At 45.0% G+C, this 20,843-nt stretch overlaps 1 pseudogene; it reads left to right on the forward strand.

The window, feature by feature from the left end:
• LOC143028114 (uncharacterized) overlaps window positions 1–20,382 on the forward strand; it is a 43,943-nt pseudogene extending 23,561 nt beyond the window's left edge.
• Window positions 20,383–20,843: the final 461 nt, after the last annotated feature.

Genomic DNA, 20,843 nt, shown 5'->3' on the forward strand with positions numbered 1-20,843 from the left:
TCATTCCCTGCCCATTTCTATATCCTCTTCCCCTTTTCCCTTACGCCTCCCCTCCCCTTTCCCTTCCCCTTCCCCCCTCCCCTTTCCTTTCCCCTTTCCCCTCCCCTTTCTCCTCCCCTTCCCTTTCCTCTTCCCCCTCACCTTTACTCTTACCTTTTCCCTCCCCCTCCCCGTTTTCCCTCCCTTTTCCCTTCCTTTTTCTCTTCCCTCCTTCCCCTCCCCTCCCATTTCTCCCTTCCTTACCTCCATTTCTATCCCCTTTCCACTCTCATTATCGCCATTTCCACCCCCCTTGCCCCTCTCTTTCCCCTCCCTCTCTCTCTTCCCTTTCCTCTCCCCTTTCCCTTCCCCTTTTCCCTTCCCTTTTCCCCCTCCCCTTTCCCTTCCCCTTCCCCTTTCCCTTCCCCCTTTTCCTTTCCCCTTTTTCCCTTCCCTTTCTCCTCCCCTTTTCCTTCCCCTTTCCTTCCCCTTTACCTTCCCCTTTCCCTTCTCTTTCCCTTTCCCTTTCCCTTTCCCTTTTTCCCTTCCCTTTTCCCCTTTCCTTTCCCCTTCCCCTTTCCCTTCCCCTTTCCCTTCCCCTTTCCCTTCCCTTTTCCCTTCCCCTTCCCATTTCCCTTCCCTTTTCCCTTCCCCTTTCCCTTCCCCTTCTCCCTCCCCTTTTCCCCTTTCCTTTCCCCTCCCCCTTTCCTTTTCCCTTTCTCTTTCCCTTTCCCTTCCCCTTTCCATTCCCCTTTTCCTTCCCCGTTCCCTTCACCTTTTCATTCCCCTTTACCCTCCCCTTTTCCCCTTTCCTTTCCCCTCCCCCTTTCCCTTCCCTTTTTGCACCTCTTTTCCTATCGTGTTCTCTCTCCTTTCCCATCTCCCTTTCCCTGCCCCATACTTCCCTTTCCCTCCCCTTACCCCCTCTCCTTTACTGTTTCCTCTCCCCTTAATTCCCTTTCACTTCCCCTTTTCCCTTCCCTTTCTCCTCCTCCTTTCCCCTCCCCCTTTCCCTTCCCTTTCCTCTCTTCATTTCCCTTCCCCTTTTCCACCCCTTTTCCTCCCCTATTCTCTCTCCTTTCCCCTCCCTTTTCCCCTCCCCATACCTCCCTTTCCCTTCCCTTACCTCCCTCTCCCTCTCCCTCTCCTTACCTCCCTCTCCTTTACTTTTCCCTCTCCCCTTACTTCCCTTTCACTTCCCCCTTTCCCTTCCCCTTTTCCTCATCTTGCCCTTCCCTTTCCCTCCCCCTTTCCCCTCCCCTTACCCCTCTCCATTACCCTCCCTTTTCCCTTCCACTTTCCCCTCCACTTTCTCCTCCCCTACCCCTTCCTTTCCTCTCTTCCTTCCTCCCCTTCCTTTCCTCTCTTCCTTCCTCCCCTTCCTGTCCTCTTCCCCTTCCCTCCCTTTCATCTTCCCCTCTCCTTCCCTTTCCCTTCCTCCTCCCCTTTCTCTTTTCTTCTCACCCGTTTCCTCCCCTTCTTCGTCCTCGACATCCTCTTCCTCTGCCTCTTCCTTCTGCTCCTCCTCGCTACTCGGCGGAGGCGGCCCCGCCCCCTCCTCGGCTCCGCCCCGCCCCGGCACTCTGGCCTTCTCGAGTGCCGCTGAGGAAGAATATAAGCAAACGTTTCCAAATTGCACAGAGGGCCTTTTCCGATGACAATGATTTTCCATATGATTACTTCAAGGTACTCTCAGGCCGCGGTTAGCCACCATGCCTAGGGGAAGCACGCTGAGGGTTACCTCCTAGGAAAAAAAAAAAGAAAAAAAAAAAAAAAAAAAAAAAAAAAAAAAAAAAAAAAAAAAAAAAAAAAAAAAAAAAAAAAAAAAAAAAAAAAAAAAAGAGGAGAAGAGGGTGAGGTTGAATCTCCCTTGAGGACAAGTCTTCAAACCAAAAAAGGTTGAGGAAGTGTATGGTTACTTAGGTGTTACTTAGTGTGGAAGTTGATGGAAGTGTATACATAAAGTAGTGTAAAGTAAAGTGAAGTTTGGTCATCGTAACTAAGGGATGAAGGGAGTGATAGATTGTAAAGGGAACAGAGATTGTTTACAATACTGATGCAGAAGAGGAACAAATCATACGAAGACTGCTGAAATGCGGACCTGTCGCGTTGAGCGTCGTGGACTAATGTCTACCAATCAGTTGTTTTGTTTACTTATGGATATATTCTTTAATATCTTATTCGTTTTACTTATCTATTCATTTATCTATACATTTATATTCTTATTTATTTTATTTATTCATATTTGTATATATTTAGGTAGTTATATATACTTATATATGGCACATACTGTCACTCGTTATTATTGTTACATTTTATTTGATTTATTATTGTTTTTTTATTATACTCTAGTTTTTATATTTTTGTTTGGTTGTATTAACTTGCATTTATCTTGTTTGATTTTATCTATTTATCTATTTATAATTATTTTATTTTACTTCGATGTCTTCACTCGACATCATTTTTATTTTCTCTTTAAATCCTATTCCCAGTTTACTGTTTTCGTATTTTCAGTTCTTTATTTTTTCTATCACGACCCTCCCTCTATTTCCTTTTTCCAAGTTCTCGTATTCTGAAAATGGTATATTTCTAATTTTATATTATATCGTATTTCTATGTTTTATTTTGTTGATGTCTGTTTTCACAATTTCTTTACTTTCTGTTTTGTATATTTTTGTTGACTTTTACCTCATATGTATTTGTGGTTGTGTGTGTGTGTGTATGTGTATGTGTGTGTGTGTATGTGTGTGTGCCTGTGTGAGTGTATATATGTGTGTGTGAGTGTATGTGTGTGTGTGCATATGTATGTGTGTGTGAGTGCATGTGTGTGTGCATGTGTAAGTGCATGTATATATGTGTGTGTGTGTGTGTGTGTGTGTGTGCATATGTGTCTGTCTCTTTCACGTCATTCCCTTTTTTATTCTAATTGTTCTCTTCCCTCCTCCTCGTTATTGGTATTCTTTTTTTATCCGCCATTTCTTGTTTTCCAGTAAGAATCCCGCACTCTTTGCTTCTCCGCTTTCTTTTCCTCGTTTTCTTCTCGTTATCAAAGTCCTCGATATGTCCCTTCTTTCTTGAAGAAATTTTCATTTTCGTTTTTGGCTTTGAATGTCTTATTGATTCCAGGCACGAACATTCTCTTTACTTGCTTTCTCTTTCTCAGTTCCTCTTTCGCCCCCCCCACACCCCCATTTCTTTTCTCTCTCTTCTTTATCTCTTTTCTCTATTATTGATCTCTTTATTACTTGGTTGTTTTCTTAACTTCGAACAAAATGTTGATCACTTTATACTTTTACTAGCCCTCCTTAACCTGCGCGCAAACTGAAACGTAGGCGGCACAGGTGACGCAGGTGGCACAGGTGACGCAGGCGGCACAGGCGACGCAGGCGGCACAGGCGACGCAGGCGGCACAGGTGACGCAGGCGGCACAGGTGACGCAGGTGGCACAGGTATCGCAGGCGGCACAGGTGACACAGGCGGCACAGGTGACATAGCACCGAGGAAAATCAGACTTCCTATTGTTGAAATAAAGTACAATTTGAACTTCTCTCTCACTTGAAATGATGAGGTAGTAGATCGAGAAGCATTTCAAATGAGAGAGAAAAGTTCAAACTGTTCTTCAATTCAGCAACAAGAAATCTGTCATTGCTCTGTGTCTCCTCCGTCGGTTGTATCTCCTGCGTCTCACTACCTCTACGACTGTTTCCCAGGTGCGATATTGTCCCAAAGGATAGAAGCGCTGGTTATTTCAGACAAGATAATACAATACAATATGTATATATATATATATATATATATATATATATATATATGTATACATATATATATATATATAATATATATATACATACATATATATATATATATATATATATATATATATATATATATATATATATATATATATATATATCTGTGTTTACGTTTGTTCGCCTTTTGTTTTCGGGAAGCTTGCTGGCCGAGCGGGTTAGGGCGTTATTACTTGCGGCGAAGGTCGAGAGGATGATGGTTCGAACCCTGCCACCGGCGAAGTTGTACAAAAGACATAGTTCATTAAATTCCACGCTACAAAGTCCTTTGTAAGGGGCACCGTCCTAGCCTCCCGATAAGGGGGAGTTTGTGACGTGGGTCGGACATATTAATTATCGGTTGATCTCTTTATAACCGTTCCTTCTGATGTTTTGTCACTTCTCCTCTCTTCTATTCTCCTCTCTTCTCTCTTCTCCATTCTTCTCCTCTCTTCTCTCTTCTCCATTCTTCTCCCCTCCCCTCTCCTCTCTTCTCCACTATCCTCCTCTACTCTCCTCTCTCCTCTCTTCTACTGTCTTCTCTCTTCTCCACTCTTCTCTTCCTCTCTCTTCTCCTTTCTTCTCTCCTTTCCACTCGTCTCCTCCCCTCCCTTCTCCTTTCTTCTCTCTTCTCCACCCTTCTCCTATCTTCTCCTCTACTGTCCTCTCTTTTCCTCTCTTCTACTCTCTTCTCCGTTTCCTCCCTTCTCTTCTCTTCTCCTCTGTTTTCATCCCTTCTCTTCTCTCTTCTCCACTCTTCTCTTCTCTTCTCTTTCTCTCTCTTCTCCTTTCTTCTCTCTTTTCCACTCGTCTCCTCACCTCTCTTCTCCTTTCTTCTCTCTTCCCCACATCTTCTCCTCTCTTCTTCTCTACTGTCCTCTCTTTTCTACTCTCTTCTCCCGTTTCCTAATTTTTCCTCTCTTCTCCTCCCTTCCCTACTCTTCTCTCTTCTCTCTTCCCCACCCTTTTCCTCCCTTCTCCTCTCTTTTACTCTCCTCTCCTCTCCTGCCTTCCACCTTGTTCTCCGTTCTCCTTCCTTCTCTTTTCCTCTCTTCTCCTTTTCTCCCTTCTCCTCTCTTCTCCTCTCCTCTTTTCTCCCTTCTTCTCTCTTCTCCTCTCTTCTTCTCTCCTATCTTCTCCTCTCCTCTTTCCTCTCTTGTCCTCTCTTCTCTCCTCTCCTCTCTCCTCTCTTCTCCCTTCCTCTCCTCTCCTCTCTTTCTCTCTCCTCTCTTCTCCCCCTTGGCTTTGTCAGTTCCACCAATTAAAACCCCCCGTGGAAGGCGTCTTGGCGATCAAGCAAGGGTGACCCCCTCACTCACTCACTCACTCACTCACTCACTCACTCACTCACTTTGGTTCATTAACATGTGGTGGAAACTTGGCTCATTTCATTTCGTTTCATTTCATTCCATTTCATTTCATTTAATTTCATTTCGTTTAATTTCGTTTCATTTCATTTCGTTTCATTTCATTTCATTTCATTTCGTTCCCATCATCCAAAGAAACCCATTTGCCCATTCGCACTCTCTCCCATGTACTCGTCGCCCCCCTCATCCTCTCTCTACTCTCTTCCACTTTACTCTTCTCTCTCTACTACTACTCTCTTTACTTCTCTCTATTTCTCGCCTCTAATCATTTTTATTCCTTTCCTCTCTCTCTACTCTTCCCCTTCTCTACCCTCTCCTCTCCCCTTTGCTTCCTTTGCCTCTTCTTCCTTTCCCTCTGCTCTCCTTCCCTCTCCTTCCCTTCCTTCTCTTTCCCCCCTCTCTTCCCTTCTCGTCCCTTTACCTCCCCTCCCCTCCCCCCTCCCCTCTGCTCCTCTTCCCTCTGCTCCACTCCCCTCTGCTCCACTCCCCTCTGCTCCCCTCCCCTCTGCTCCTTCCCATCTGCTCTCCTCCCCTCTGCTCCACTCCCCTCTGCTCCCTCCCATCTGCTCTCTTCCTCTTTGTTCCCTCTCCCTTCTGCTCCCCTCCCCTCTGCTCCCTCCCCTCTGCTCCCTCCCCTCTGCTCTCCTCCCCTCTGCTCCACTCCCCTCTGCTCTCCTCCCCTCTGCTCTCCTCCCTTCTGCTCCCCTCCCTTCTGCTCTACTCTCCTCTGCTCCCTCCCCTCTGCTCTCCTCCTCTCTGCTCCCCTCCCCTCTGCTCCCTCCCCTCTGCTTTCCTCCTCTCTGCTCTCCTCTCTGCTACCCTCTCCTCTGCTCTCCCACCTTCTGCTCCATTCCCCTCTTTAGTCCCCTTCTCTCTGTTCCTCTCTCTTCTGCTCCTCTGTCCTCTGCTCCCCTTACCCTCTGCTCCCTTCCCCCCCTCTGTTCCTTTACTCTCTGCTCCCCTCTGCTCTCGACCCGCATCCTTATCCCCTCTTCATCTCTACTTACCCTCAGTCTCTTTCTCTCCTCCTCCTTCTCCTTTTCTTCCCCTCTTCTTCTTCTCTCCTCCATCCCCTCTTCTTCCCCTATTCTTCTTCTCCTCTTCTCCTTCCCCTCTTCCCTTTTATTTACTTTATCTTCTCATTTTTTATTTTTCATTTAAGGTGCATGTGTGATTTCTCAGGAATGTTATTTTTCCGTAATGAATACAGGGTGCCCTAAAAAAAAGTATTCACAAAAGTATTCACAAACTCACAGTGAGTACCTATATGTGACACCCTGTATATACGTTTATAGGTATATACGTATGTATGCATATGTTTATATGTGTATATATTCATATATACATTTGTAAATACGTGTATACAAATATATATATATATTTGGGATGTCATCCCAAAAATGTATTAGTGAGTATATTTGTGAGTATTTTTCCTCTTTTCTCTCTTCCATTTCTTCTACCTCTTCTTCCTCCTCTTCTTCTGCTTCCTCTTCTTTATCTTCTACCTCTTTTTTTTTCTCTTCTTCCTCTGCTTCCTTTTCTTCTTCCTCTCCCTCTTCCCTCTCTTCTCCCTCTTCTTCTTCTTCTTCTTCTACCTCTTCTTCCTCCTCCTCCTTTTCCTCTTCTTCCTCTGCTTCCTCTTCCTCCCCTTCTTCCTCTTCTTTCTCTCTTTCCACTTCTTCCTTTCCTTCCTCTTCTTCCTCTTATTCCTATTCTTTTTCTCGTTATCTTTTTCTTCTTCCTCTTCCTCTTTCTTCTCTTTTTCCTCTTCTTCCTCCTCTTCTTCTTCCTCCTCCTCCTTTTCCTCTTCTTCCTCTGCTTCCTCTTCCTCCCCTTCTTCCTCTTCTTTCTCTCTTTCCACTTCTTCCTTTCCTTCCTCTTCTTCCTCTTATTCCTATTCTTTTTCTTCCTTTTCCTTTTCTTCTTCCTCTTCCTCTTCCTTCTCTTCTTCCTCTTCTTCCTCCTCTTCTTCTACCTCTTCCTCCTTTTCCTCTTCTTCCTTTGCTTCCTCTTCATCCCCTTCTTCCTCTTCCTTCTCTCTTTCCACTTCTTCCTTTCCTTCCTCTTCTTCCTCTTCTTCCTATTCTTTTTCTTCGTTTTCCTTTTCTTCTTCCTCTTCCTCTTTCTTCTCTTTTTCCTCTTCTTCCTCCTCTTCTTCTACCTCTTCCTCCTTTTCCTCTTCTTCCTCTGCTTCCTCTTCATCCCCTTCTTCCTCTTCCTTCTCTCTTTCCACTTCTTCCTTTCATTCCTCTTCCTCCTCTTATTCCTATTCTTTTTCTTCGTTATCTTTTTCTTCTTCCTCTTCCTCTTCCTTCTCTTCTTCCTCTTCTTCCTCCTCTTCTTCTACCTCTTCCTCCTTTTCCTCTTCTTCCTCTGCTTCCTCTTCATCCCCTTCTTCCTCTTCCTTCTCTCTTTCCACTTCTTCCTTTCATTCCTCTTCTTCCTCTTAATCCTATTCTTTTTTCTTCGTTATCTTTTTCTTCTTCCTCTTCCTCTTTCTTCTCTTTTTCCTCTTCTTCCTCCTTTTCTTCTACCTCTTCCTCCTTTTCCTCTTCTTCCTCTGCTTCCTCTTCATCCCCTTCTTCCTCTTCTTTCTCTCTTTCCACTTCTTCCTTTCCTTCCTCTTCTTCCTCTTATTCCTATTCTTTTTCTTCGTTTTCCTTTTCTTCTTCCTCTTCCTCTTCCTTCTCTTCTTCCTCTTCTTCCTCCTCTTCTTCTACCTCTTCCTCCTTTTCCTCTTCTTCCTCTGCTTCCTCTTCATCCCCTTCTTCCTCTTCCTTCTCTCTTTCCACTTCTTCCTTTCATTCCTCTTCTTCCTCTTCTTCCTATTCTTTTTCTTCGTTTTCCTTTTCTTCTTCCTCTTCCTCTTCCTTCTCTTCTTCCTCTTCTTCCTCCTCTTCTTCTACCTCTTCCTCCTTTTCCTCTTCTTCCTCTGCTTCCTCTTCATCCCCTTCTTCCTCTTCCTTCTCTCTTTCCACTTCTTCCTTTCATTCCTCTTCCTCCTCTTATTCCTATTCTTTTTCTTCGTTATCTTTTTCTTCTTCCTCTTCCTCTTCCTTCTCTTCTTCCTCTTCTTCCTCCTCTTCTTCTACCTCTTCCTCCTTTTCCTCTTCTTCCTCTGCTTCCTCTTCATCCCCTTCTTCCTCTTCCTTCTCTCTTTCCACTTCTTCCTTTCCTTCCTCTTCTTCCTCTTATTCCTATTCTTTTTCTTCGTTTTCCTTTTCTTCTTCCTGATCCTCCTTTTCATCTTCTTCCTCTGCTTCCTCTTCATCCCCTTCTTCCTCTTCCTTCTCTCTTTCCACTTCTTCCTTTCCTTCCTCTTCTTCCTCTTCTTCCTATTCTTTTTCTTCGTTTTCCTTTTCTTCTTCCTGATCCTCCTCTTTGGTCTTCACCTCACTCGTTGCCTTCGGAGAACGACACGAAAGATTCTCTTTAGGCTTTTCTTATCTGTCATCATCATCGTCGTCATCAACATTATTCTTAGTCTATATTGGCGGAACATCACCGTCGCCTCTTTTTCCTTGTCTATGACCCCATCTCCCCATTTGGATCTCCCCATAATTTAATTTTCCTCAGATAGATCCTTGTCTCCCCTCTCTGCCTCCTCCTCCTCCTCCACCTCCTCCCTTCCTCTTCCTCCTCCTCCCTCCTCCTACCTCCTCTTCTTCCCTCCTCCCTTCCTCTTCCTCCTCCTCCCTCCTCCTCCTCCCTCCTCCTCCTCCCTCCTCTTCTTCCTCCTCCCTCCTCTTCCCTCCTCCTCCTCCTCCTCCTCCTCCTCCTCCTCCTCCTTCTCCCCTCCTCCTCTTCCCCTTGCGTACAAAAAGTATTTATCAACTAAGAGCCAAGACGATAAATTAACACTAGACAGAATTCGCCGCGAAACCAAAACACTGATAAAGCGTAGTAGGAAAAAATCTTGAAGAGTATATTGCTGAGGCAAGCAAATCGAACCCTAAAGAATTCTATAGTTATGCGAATAAGAGGAAAACGCTTAGATGCGGCATTGGACCACTATACAGCGATGAAGGTAAACAAACATACGGATGATTGAAATGATATGTCCTCAGTCCTTAATAAAAATTTTGCATCCATCTTCACAGACGAGGATTGCTCAGCGTATCAACCACCAGAACATAAAATGTCCAAAAACATTTCAAATCAACTCATAATTACCGAAAGTGATGTACAAGTAATTGATAAGTTCAAAATAAATAAAGGCCCGGGACCTGACAAAATTTCACCTAGAATCCTGCGAGAAGTCAAAAATCAAATCGGTAAACCCTTGTGCATCCTTTTCAACAAATCTTTAACACTTGGTAAAGTCCCATCAGATTGGAAATGTGCTAACGTAACATCAATATTCAAGAAAGGGGACAAATCACAACCAGGCAACTGCAGACCGATTAGCCTGACTTCGATTGTGTATAAACTGCTAGAGACCATCATTCGCGACAGTGTGGTGAACTTTTTAGAAGAAAATGAAATTATGAAAGATTGACAACATGGCTTCCGTAGCAAACGTTAATGTGTAACTTATCTCCACTTCTTTCATGACGTCTTTAACAAATACGAAGAATGTAGATCTATTGATATAATCTATCTAGATTTTGAGAAGGCATTCGATAAAGTTCCCCCATAAACGATTGCTCGACAAATTAAAAACTCACAGTATTTCTGGTAGTATCCATAACTGAGCGAAAACAGAGAGTTGTAATTAACGGGGCCTCATCTACCTGGCTCGACGTTAAAAGTGGCGTACCGCAAGGATCAGTTTTGGGACCCGGTTTGTTCATAATATATGTAAAGGATCTAGACGACGGCCTCCTCTGCAAAATATCAAAATTTGCTGTTGACACAAAAATTAAAGGGAAGGTAACAACCACCAAAGAGAGAGAAACTCTGCAATCCGATCTAGACAGAATATCAAGCTGGGCAAGCAAGTGGTAAATGAAACTTAACGTTAACAAATGTAAAGTCATGCACATTGGAAGTAACAATGATCACATCCAATACCAACTGAATGGCGAAATACTGGATTCAATAAGTAAAGAAAAAGACCTAGGAGTTTTGATATCAAACGACTTGAAGCCAAATCAACATCGCTCACAAGTTAAAACAGCAAATAAATTGGTTGGCTTTATCGGAAGAGTCTTCAAAAATAAATCAGAAAAAATATTGCTAAACCTTTATAATTCCTAAGTCCGTCCCCATCTCGAGTACTATGTACAATTTTGGTCCCCATCCTACCAGAAAGATATTAGTAAACTAGAAAGAGTGCAACGGAGAATGGCTAAAATTATACCAAGGCTGAGAAATCTGCCATATGAAGAAAGACTTAAAAATCTAAATCTATTCTAACTTTCAAAAAGGAGAATGCGAGGAGATTTAATCGAGGTTTTTAAAATGTTCAAAGGCTTTGACAATATCAATGTCGAAGATTACTTCTTATTAGGCCAATCAAATACGAGAAGACATCACGGTTGTAAAGTAATTGGTAAAAGATTTTTCTTCGAATGAAAGTAAGCACTTCTTTTACCGGGTTGTTAATGTGTGGAATTCGTTACCTTCCACTGTCATTGAAAGTAACACAATAACAACATTTAAAACCGCCTAGATAGATATTTGGACTCAAATCCGCAAATAAAATATCCTTTGCAATAAAAGATCTGACAGCCCGGCATTTAATTGTAATTGAATAGGATAGTGGTAACAGTAGTGTTAGCTCATCTTCTATTGCCTAGTTGCCCTGTTTTCTTAACTGTAGTTTAATATAGTAAACACAAACAGCCTCGTTCGGGCCAGTAGGCCTGCTCTTGTTTGTTCTTCCTTTGTGTTCCTTTGTGTTTTTGTCTGCCACCTCTTCCATCTCCTCTTCCTCTTCTTTTCCTTCTCTGTCTTTTCCTCCTTTTCCTTTCCCTCCTTTTCCTTCCCTTCTTCCTTCTGTTCTTACTCCTCCTCTTCATCCTCTTCACCTCCTCCTCCTTTACTTCCTCCTTTCTTCTTTTCTTCCGCCTCATCCTCCTTTTCATCCTTATACCTATGTTCCAAAACCACCGACACCACTATCACCACTACCACCAACACCATCACAATCTTTTCTATCTCCTCCTCCTCCTCTTCCTCCTCTTCCTCCCATTCTTGTTCTTCCTCCTCTTCCTTTTCCTTCTTCCTCACTCTTCTCTTCTTCCTCCTCCTCTCCAAGCAACATCTGCCAGCCGCCATAACGTCCTCCTCATCCATAAGGCATCGCCTTCGTCTCTCGGATATTGCGTCCTGTCTCCCTTTGACCTCGTTCTCCTCTCGATCTCGCGATCTCGATCTCGATCTCCTCTCTCTGGTGCCCGCGTCTCGATTGCACACCTCCAGTCCTTCAGCTTCTTAGCCCACAAAACATTTTCCCAAACGGCTTTTGGTTCTCCTCCTCCTCCTCTTCCCCGTTTCGTCCTTCTTCTCCTCCTCGTCCTTCTCCTTCTCCTTCTCCTCCTCCTCGTCCTTCCTCTCCTCCTCGTCCTCGCCCTCGTCCTTCTCCTCCTCGCCCTCGTCCTTCGTCTCCTCCTCGTCCTCGTCCTTCTTCTCCTCTTCTCCTCCTCGTCCTTCGTCTCCTCCTCGTCCTCGCCCTCGTCCTTCGTCTCCTCCTCATCCTCGCCCTCGTCCTTCGTCTCCTCCTCGTCCTCGCCCTCGTCCTTCGTCTCCTCCTCGTCCTTCTTCTCCTCCTCGTCCTTCACCTTTTCCTCTTCCTCCTCCTTCTCGCCCACGTCCTTCTTCTCCTCCTCTCCATCCTCATTCTCGTCTTCGTCTTCCTCTTCTTCCTCCTCTCTCTCGTTCTTGTCTTTCTCCTCCTCCTCTTCTTCCTCTCCATCGTCGTTCTCGTCTTCGTCCTACTCTTCCTTCTTCTCACCGTCCTTCTCCTCCTCCTCCTCCTTTTTCTTCGTCTTCCTCCTCTTCTTCCTCTGCATCCTCGTTCTCGTCTTCGTCCTACTCTTCCTCCTTCTCCTCCTCTTTCTCCTCCTCTTCCTCCTCCTCTTCCTCTTCCTCCTCGTCTTCTTCTTCTTCTTCTTCTTCCTCTCCATCTTCGTTCTCGTCCCCGTCCTCCATACTCTTCTTTCTTTTTACTCTTTCTACCTCCTCTTCTTAACCCTTCTCCATCTTTTCCTCCTCTTAATCCTCCTCTTTCTTTCATATTTGCGACCTCTCTCTCTTTATAATGTTTATTCTCCCCCACACACACTCAACCCCCCCACACCCATATGCCCCCCCCACACACATATCCTCCCCCCACCCCACATCCATACGCTTCCCACACACAAAGAAATCCACATCACGGTGTTGTTTCCTTCCTTCCCCCTTCCTCTCCCCCCTCCCCCTCCCCTTCTCTCTGACACTTCTCTCTTTCTCTTTATTTTCTCCTCCCCCACCCCCTTCCCCCCTCCTCCTCTTCTTCTTTTGGACCCTATTCATTCGACCTCTCTTGTTGTTGTTGTTTTGTTTTTTCGTCGCTGCATTTTTCCTCTACCCCCCCACCTCGTTTTCTTTCCCCGCCTTGTTTTCTTTACTGATGCTCTTCACCATTTCCCCTCCTTGTGCTTTCCCTGCCCCCCCCCCTCTCTCTCTCTCTCTCTCTCTCTCTCTCTCTCTCTCTCTCTCTCTCTCTCTCTCTCTCTCTCCCTTCCCTCACTCCCTTCATCCCTCCCTCTTTCTTTCTCCACATATATTTTCTTCTTTTCATCTGTATATATATTCTCTTTATTTGTCTTTTTTCTTCGTCTTCCTTTCTATAATCCTCATCTTTGGCCTCCCTTGTTCTTGTCGTGTTCCTTCATTCCTCCTCACAATGGAAGTCTTTGGCATGGAACTCTCTCTCTCTCTCTCTCTCTCTCTCTCTCTCTCTCTCTCTCTCTCTCTCTTTTCTCTCTCAGTCCCTCTCTCTCTCTCTCTCTCTCTCTCTCTCTCTCTCTCTCTCTCTATCTATCTATCCCCTCCCTCCCTTCATCCCTCCTTCTTTCTTTCTCTATATATATTTTCTTCTTTTTCTCTGTATATACATATTTTTCTTATTTTTTCTCTTCGTCTTCCTTTCTATAATCCTCATCTTTGGCCTCCCTTGTTCTTGTCGTGTTCCTTCATTCCTCCTCACAATGGAAGTCTTTGGCATGACACTCCACACCACTCCCAGCTTAGTTCCCATGCACACTCCCGGACACTCTCACAACTCTACCTCCTTCCATCCTTCCTCTTCCTCTCTTCCTCATTCCTCTTCTGTTATTCTTCTTCCTCATCTTCCTCCTCCTCCTCCTCCACCCCTCCTCCTCTTCCTTTTCCTCTTCCTCCACCTCCTCTTTTTCTTCCGCTTCCTCCTCCTCCTCCTCTTCCTTCTCTTCCTCCTCCTCCTCCTCCACCCCTCCTCCTCTTCCTTTTCCTTTTCCTCCACCTCCTCTTTTTCTTCCGCTTCCTCCTCCTCCTCTTCCTTTTCCACCTCTTCCTCTTCCTCTTCCTTTCCTCTTCCTCATCCACCTCTTCCTCCCCTCCTCTCCTCTTCCTCCTCCACCTCTTCCTCCTCCTCTTCCTCCTCTTCCTCCTCCTCCCCCTATGGACTCATCTTCTCTTTTTGTCTTTTGGATTTCGTAATGAGTTCGGAAACTTTTCGAAAACCGACTTCACCGAGTCCTCTGAGCTAAGGCTTCCTTCATTTTCCCTCTCTCTCCCCTTCTCTCTCTCTCTCTTTCTCTCTCTCCCTCTCTCCCTCTCTCTCTCTCTCTCTCTCTCTCTCTCTCTCTCTCTCTCTCTCTCTCTTTTTTACTCTGTCTCCTCCCCCCTCTCTCTCCCCTGTCTCTCACTTTCATTCTCTTTCTCTCTCTCCCCTCCTCTCTCTCCCTCTCTCTCCCTCTTTTCTCTCCGCTTCCATTATTGTCTCCCCAGTTGCTTTCTGTCCTTCTACTTGTTGTGAAGAGGGAAGGAGAGCATAGAGTATATGATAGCTACTTCCCCTGCCCCCCTGCCCCTTCCCCCTCCCCTTCCCCTCTCCACTTTGTACCTCCACCTTCTCCACCCCCTACTCATCTATGTCTTCCCACTCGCTCTTCCCCTTCCTTCTTCCCTCTTCCCCCTCCCCTTCCCCTTCCTTCTTCCCTCTTCCCCTCCCCTTCCCCTTCCTTCTTCCCTCTTCCCCCTCCCCTTCCCCTTCCACCTTTTCCCTCCCCTCTCTTCTCTCGTTCCTCTTCTCGCTCCCCTTCCCTTTCCGCCTCTTCCCTCCACCTTTTCCCTCTCCTCCCCTCCTTCGTTCCTCTTCCCTCCCCTCCACCTCCCTTCCCTCTTCCTCCTCCCTCTACCTTCCCTTCCCACTCTCCCATCCCCCTATTCCCTCTCCCCTCTCTATCCATTACCTCCTCTCTCCTCTCCCCTCTCTCTCCTCATCTTCTCTCTCCTCTCTCCCTGCTCCGATCACCATAATTCTCCCCCCATCTACTTCCCCTCAGTCCGTTTTCTATCCATGTGACCTTTAATAGATTCATATATAGAAGCTTTGTCTGTCCATTTTCTTCCATAATGAATTATTCATTAATTTATTTAAGTAGTTATTTATATATTTCCATCCTCTATTTCTCTCCTGTTAGCTTTACTTTCTTTTTTGTTCTTTCTTCTTTCTTTCTTTCTTTTGTTTTTTTTTCTTCTTTCTTGTGTTCTCGGGGTTTCCACTACGTCTTCTGCTTCTGTGGCTAATGGATTGCAAAGTAATTTTTATTTATATTTTTAAGGACTGGAATTATACTCGTCATACTTTTCGTTTCCTCTACCTCCTCCTACTCTTCCTCCACCTCCTCCTCCACCTCCTCCTCCTCCTCCACCACCTCCTCCTCCTCCTTCCCCTACTCCTCTTCTTTCTCTCTCTGTTTCTGTTCCTCCTCCACCACCATCTCTTCCTCTTGCTCTGCCTCCTATTCCTCCTTCCTCATCTCCTCCTCTTCCCTCTTCCCCTCCTCTTCCCTCATCTTCTCCCTCCCCTTCCCTCCCCTCCCCTTCTCCCTTCCCTTCACCAGCTCCCTTTTATTCCTCTTCCTTTGTCTCTATCTCATTTTCTTTTCCTTGTCCTCTTCCTAGTACTTTTCCTTGTCCTCCTCCTCGTCTTCCTCCTTCTACTACTCCTCTTCCTTTTTCTTCATTCTTCTTCTCCTCTTGTTCTTGATTATGCTCTCATCCTGCTCCACCTCCTCTCCATCCCCCCTCCTTCTCCCCTCCTCTCCTCCTACTCCCCCTCCCCTCTTCCCGTTTTCTGTTTTTCAATTTCAGTCCCATTTTCCCTTGTTTTCCCCCTCTTTCCCATTTTCCCTTGTTTCCCCTCTTTCCCATTTCCCCTTCCCTCGGTCCAAGCCCATCTCATCCACGGCTGATTCCAACATCATGAAAATTTATATCACTTTCACCCCCCCTCCCCCCTCCCCTCTCCCCCATCCCACGTCCCTCCCTCTTTCCCTCTCCGTGTGGCCGCTGTCCCCTCTCTCATAGGTTTTACCATCCTTGGAATGCTCCTCCCCTCAATATCTCCCCTCAACTCTCCCCTCTTTTCCTTACTTTATCTTCGGCATCCCACAAGTCTTGGCCACGGGGATTGAAGAGTACAGACTTCTTCTCACTGTATAATACCTAACCTAGCAGTTTTTGAACATGTTAAGACATTACTTAACTTTAAATTTAACCTCTCTAATCTACTCTTATTTAAGATATTATGTTAGAAAGTGAAACAAAATATGAAACTCAGAGATTTGTTTTCCTATTTATTTATTTATCTATTTTGTCATTCATTATCTATAATTATTTTTGATACATGACAATGTACAATGGGAATATATAGATGCAATACTGTAAGATCACCTGATCTGAATTAATTTTTAGTTAATTTTTGTAATTCTCGTATTAAATCCTTTACTAGAGACTGTGTCCGGGTGCTTCTAGTTTCTAGTGACTAGTTTTACAAGTCAAGACTTCGATTTCGTAGACGCAGATCTATGTCACCCTGTTTAGACATTGTTGACACTTGTCCACATCGTAGTTTCTCTCTTTCTCTCTCTCACTCTCTCTCTCCTCTCTCTCTCTCTCTCTCTCTCTCTCTCTCTCTCTCTCTCTCTCTCTCTCTCTCTCTCTCTTTCTCTCTCTCTTTCTCTTTCCTGACGTGTTCAATTACGTTGTTCCATTTGGAGCTTAATCCTAGAATGGAGGCCTCGTTCTTTGGACACTTTTGTCTTCCTATTCGTTCTTATTCTCAACCTAATTCCATTCCTTGTCTTCGTCCTCCTCCTCCTCCTCCTCCTCCTCCTCCTCCTCCTCCTCCTCCTCCTCCTCCTCCTCCACCACCACAAACTCGTCACATCCTCATCACCTCTCACTCAACTCAGACTCCTCATATCTGACCCCAATGTCCTGATGCCTGTAACCCTCATCCCTTCACCCCTTACGCATCCTCCCTCACCCTAATACACCCTTCCCCCTAACCCCCCACCCCACCCCTCATGCTCCCCACTAACAACTTCTACCTCTCGGATAATTAAGTATTCGAAGTCTTTCAATGTAGGTCCCCATTTGAAAGCTGGTGTTCGCTTCGGGGGTGGGGGACGTGGAGAGGGGGGAGAGAGGGGAGGGGGAGAGGGATCACCCCCCCCCCTCGTGGACCCTTCCTCTATCTATGTCCTTGTTTGGTTTCATTTAAATCTTCCCCCTTCGCATCATTGGCCCCCACTAATAACATCTCAGCTTCATCTGGGTGGATGCGGGGGGGGGGGTTAAGAGGGGAGGGAGTTTAGTTCTTGTTAACTATTTCGAGGTAGGTAGGGGTGGGGGATAGGGGGTGGGGGGTCCTTGTTAAATATTTCGGGCTAGGTACGGGGTGAGGGTTAACTATTTCGAGGTAGGGGTGTTCTTAACTATTTCGGAATAACATTTTTGTGTATCTTTGTGTGATCGGATTTTGATTTTTGTTTCTTTGTTTGTTGGAAAAGGCTGTTGTGTATTTGTTCCTTATTCTTGATCTGCATTTGCGTAAGACAAAGAATAAACAAAACAAATGGTATACACGGGTAAGAATGTTTAACACACACACACACATCCACACATATACATTATATATATATATATATATATATATATATATATATATGTGTGTGTGTGTGTGTGTGTGTGTGTGTGTATACATGTATATATTTTTTCTTCTGTTTGGAAACGTCATCTTTGGATATGGATTTCCTTCATTGAAATGTATTTTGTCTTTCACACACCATCCGATCTACCCCATGAAGCAATTGACATTCGGTGCGATGCCCTCACGTCCGCATTCACTCGCCTTCGTTTGTTTTTCTTTGGACCCTATTTAGTTTCGTTTCTTTTTTTTTTCTTTTTCTTCCCCAATTTCATCCTCCGCCGACTTCCGTCATCGGTCCTCGGCCGTGGAGCCCGTCCTCTTGCTCCGTCGTTTCATCAACTTGTCCTCTCATTAATTTCTCTTTCAGAATAAACTTCCATTTTCACCACGGTCCGGTGGGTCCTCTCGTGTCAAGAGCAGCTACCAGAGGCACCCGGTACGGTTGGCATTCGTTCCCTTTCTATGGTTGTCCCAAGTGGCGCTGGCACTTGGGGCCTTTCTTATTCCGAAGTGGCACCGGGCTGATGAACGCGGGTGTCTTGACGGCGCTGGAGACGGGAAAGTAGTCTTAATCTTTGTTTCTGTGGACTTCGAGTTCGTATGAAGGATTTCGGGTTCGGGAAAAGGAGTCATCACCTATCTCGAAATGGACTTGGACTTCGGAAGGAGGGTCTTCGAGTTCGGTTGAAATTGTTGTTTTATGGGTTGTTGAACGCGGTGTCTTGCCGGCGCTGGGGACTGGAAAGAAGTCTTCATCTTTGTCTCTGTGAAAGTCGAGTTCGGGAGAGGGTGGGACTTCGAGTTTGATAGAAGTTGTGGTTTTTGGGTTGTTGAATGCGGTGTCTTGACGGCACTGGAGACTGCAAAGACCTCTCCATCTTTGTCGTAATGGACTTCAGAGTTGGAGGGAAAGACTTGGAATTTGGGAAAAGAACTTGGAGTTTGGGATAAGTTGGGGTTTGGGGCTCTTGATAGCCTCGCTGGAGACTGGAAAGAAATCTTAAACTTTGTCGTAATGGATTTCGAATTTGGAGGGAAGGACTTCGAGTTTGGGATAAGTTGTGGTTTTTGAGTTGTTGAACGCGGTGTCTTGACGGCGCCCCTGGACTCTGGAAAAGAGTCTTGACACAGGTCTCAGTGGACTTTGAGTTCGAAAGAAGGACTTTGAGTTCGTAAGGAATTTGAGGTTTCTGTAATGCGATCAAGCTTCTCGCAGGATGTCCTCATTGTTATTATCTTTTGTAATTATATTCTTGTCCCGTTTTAGTCTTTTAACATTGTTTTCTCATATCTCATAATTCTTTTGGAATTGTCGCACATGTGAATATGGAATTAAAATATTTTTCAATACTGTCATGTATGTGTTATGCCTTTTTTGTGTTTCATTAGTGTTTCGCTGATATTTTGTGGTCTTGAATATAAAAAAAAATTATAACTGTTGTTGCTTAAACAATGGTATATATATGTTTTTCATTTTACTGCAGTGCGGTATTCTAGACTTGCATATTTGAATTGCATGAATGTTGGTTTGTCTGAAAGATTTATTTCTGCCAAATTTTTTATTCCTCCAATTTTTAATTCTCTCTCCCGGGTTCTCTCTTCCACATTCTCTCCCTCTCTCTCTCTCTCTCTCTCTCTCTCTCTCTCTCTCTCTCTCTCTCTCTCTCTCTCTCTCTCTCTCTCTCTCTCTCTCTCTCTCTCTCTCTCTCTCTCTCTCTAGTTCTTTTTCTTAAAGCATTTGGTCCATACATTCATCCCCAATTCACCCCTAGTATTCACCCCTCCCCCAATCCTAATTCCACCTCTCATTTCAACCCACCCTTCACCCCAACTCACCCATCACCCCGTCTTCATTTCCACCTTGATCCTCCCCCTCCCCCCAAGCCTCAGTCCTCAACCCCCCGGCTTCAATCCTCACCCCTATCCAAGTGTATCCACTTCCCACTATGTGCATCTCCCTTTCCCTCTCCCTTCCCCTCCTCTCCCTTCCCCTCTCCCTTCCCCTCTCCCTTCCCCTCTACTTTACTTTCCCTTCTTCTACACCCACCACCTCCGCCTCCCTCTCTTCTTCCACCTCTTCTTCCTCCATCTCTTCTTATTCCTTATCTTCCTTCATCTCATCTTCCTCCACCTCTTCCTACCCCTTGTCATCTTCCTTCACCTCTTCCGTTTTGCTAATCCTCCTACTTCTAGTTCTCTCTCTCTCGCACATCACCTTTTCTTTTGAATTTTTAAAATCTCCTTCGGTGTCCTCCTCCTTTTCCACCTCCTACGTCATGTCGCCCCACTCTCGTTTCTCGTTTGTTCTGTGGGTCAAATTTAATTCCAGATATGCAAATGCAAGGCGACGTGGTTGTCTCCTTGATCAAGACTTCTCTAAGACGTTTTCTTCCTGAAGATTACCCCCTCCCCCAGCACCTCCATTTTCCTCATCCTTGTCCTCGTCTTCCTCCTCGTCCTCCTCGTCCTCCTCCTCCTCCTCCTCCTCCTCCTCCACCCACTCCTCCGACACTCTCCCATGACTAAATTTTTATAGTCTTTCCGTGTGTACAAATTCTTCAAATATTTCTGCGTCAGGTTTTCGTTTTGTTTTTGTTTTTCTTAATTTTTCTTTCCTTTTCGTTCAGTTTAACCGTTCCTTTCAGTTTGCAGTTGTTGGGATGATTTATGGTAGGTGGGGATTATTTTACGGTTTGTTGTGTCTTTTTTTTATGTCGGTCCTTATCTCTTGGCGTGATTAACTTCCTGGTTATGTTTTAAGTTAATATTTTGCCAACACAATTTCAAGTTGAGTGTGTGTGCGTGTGTATGTGTGTGCGTGTGTGTGTGTCTGTGTGTCTGTGTGTGTGTTTGTGTCTGTGTATTTTTTTGTGTTTTTGTGACTTTGTGTCTCAGTCTTTGTATCTTTGTGTTTTGGCGTCTTTATGTCTTTGAGTCTGTGTCTTCGTGTCTGGGTGTCTTCATGTGTTTGTGTCTTGGCGTCTTTGTGTCTTCGTGTCTTGACGTCTTTTTGTCTTGGAGTCTGTGCCTTCGTGTCTTCGTGTCTTGGCGTCTTTCTGTCTTGGCTTCTTTGTGTCTTCGCGTCTTTGTATCTTTGTGTCTTGGCATCATTGTGTCTTAGCGTCTTTGTATCTTGGCGTCTTCGTGTCTTGGTGTCTTTCTGTCTTGGCATCTTTTTGTCTTCATGTCTTGGCGTCTTTCTGTTTTTGTGTCATGTCGTCTTTGTGTCTTCGTGTCTTTGTGTCTTCGTGTCTTTGCGTCTATGTGTCTTTGCGTCTTTCTATCTTGGCGTCTTTCGTGTCTTCGTGTCTTGGTATCTTTGTGTCTTGTCGTCTTTGTGTCTTCGTCTTTTCGTGTCTTGGCGTCTTTGTTTCTTGGCGTCTTTGTGTCTTGACATTTTTGTGTCTTGGTGTCTTTTTGTCTTCGTGTCATGGCGTCTTTGTGTCTTAGTGTCTTTGTGTCTTCGTGTCTTTGCGTCTATGTGTCTTTGCGTCTTTCTGTCTTGGCGTCGTTTGTGTCTTCGTGTCATGGTAACTTTGTGTCTTGGCGTCTTTGTGTCCTCGTGTCTTTGTGTCTTGGCTT

The sequence above is a fragment of the Oratosquilla oratoria genome, chromosome 9, assembly GCF_046742065.1.
Source record: "Oratosquilla oratoria isolate Oo_2021 chromosome 9, ASM4674206v1, whole genome shotgun sequence".
Lineage (NCBI taxonomy): Eukaryota > Metazoa > Arthropoda > Malacostraca > Stomatopoda > Squillidae > Oratosquilla > Oratosquilla oratoria.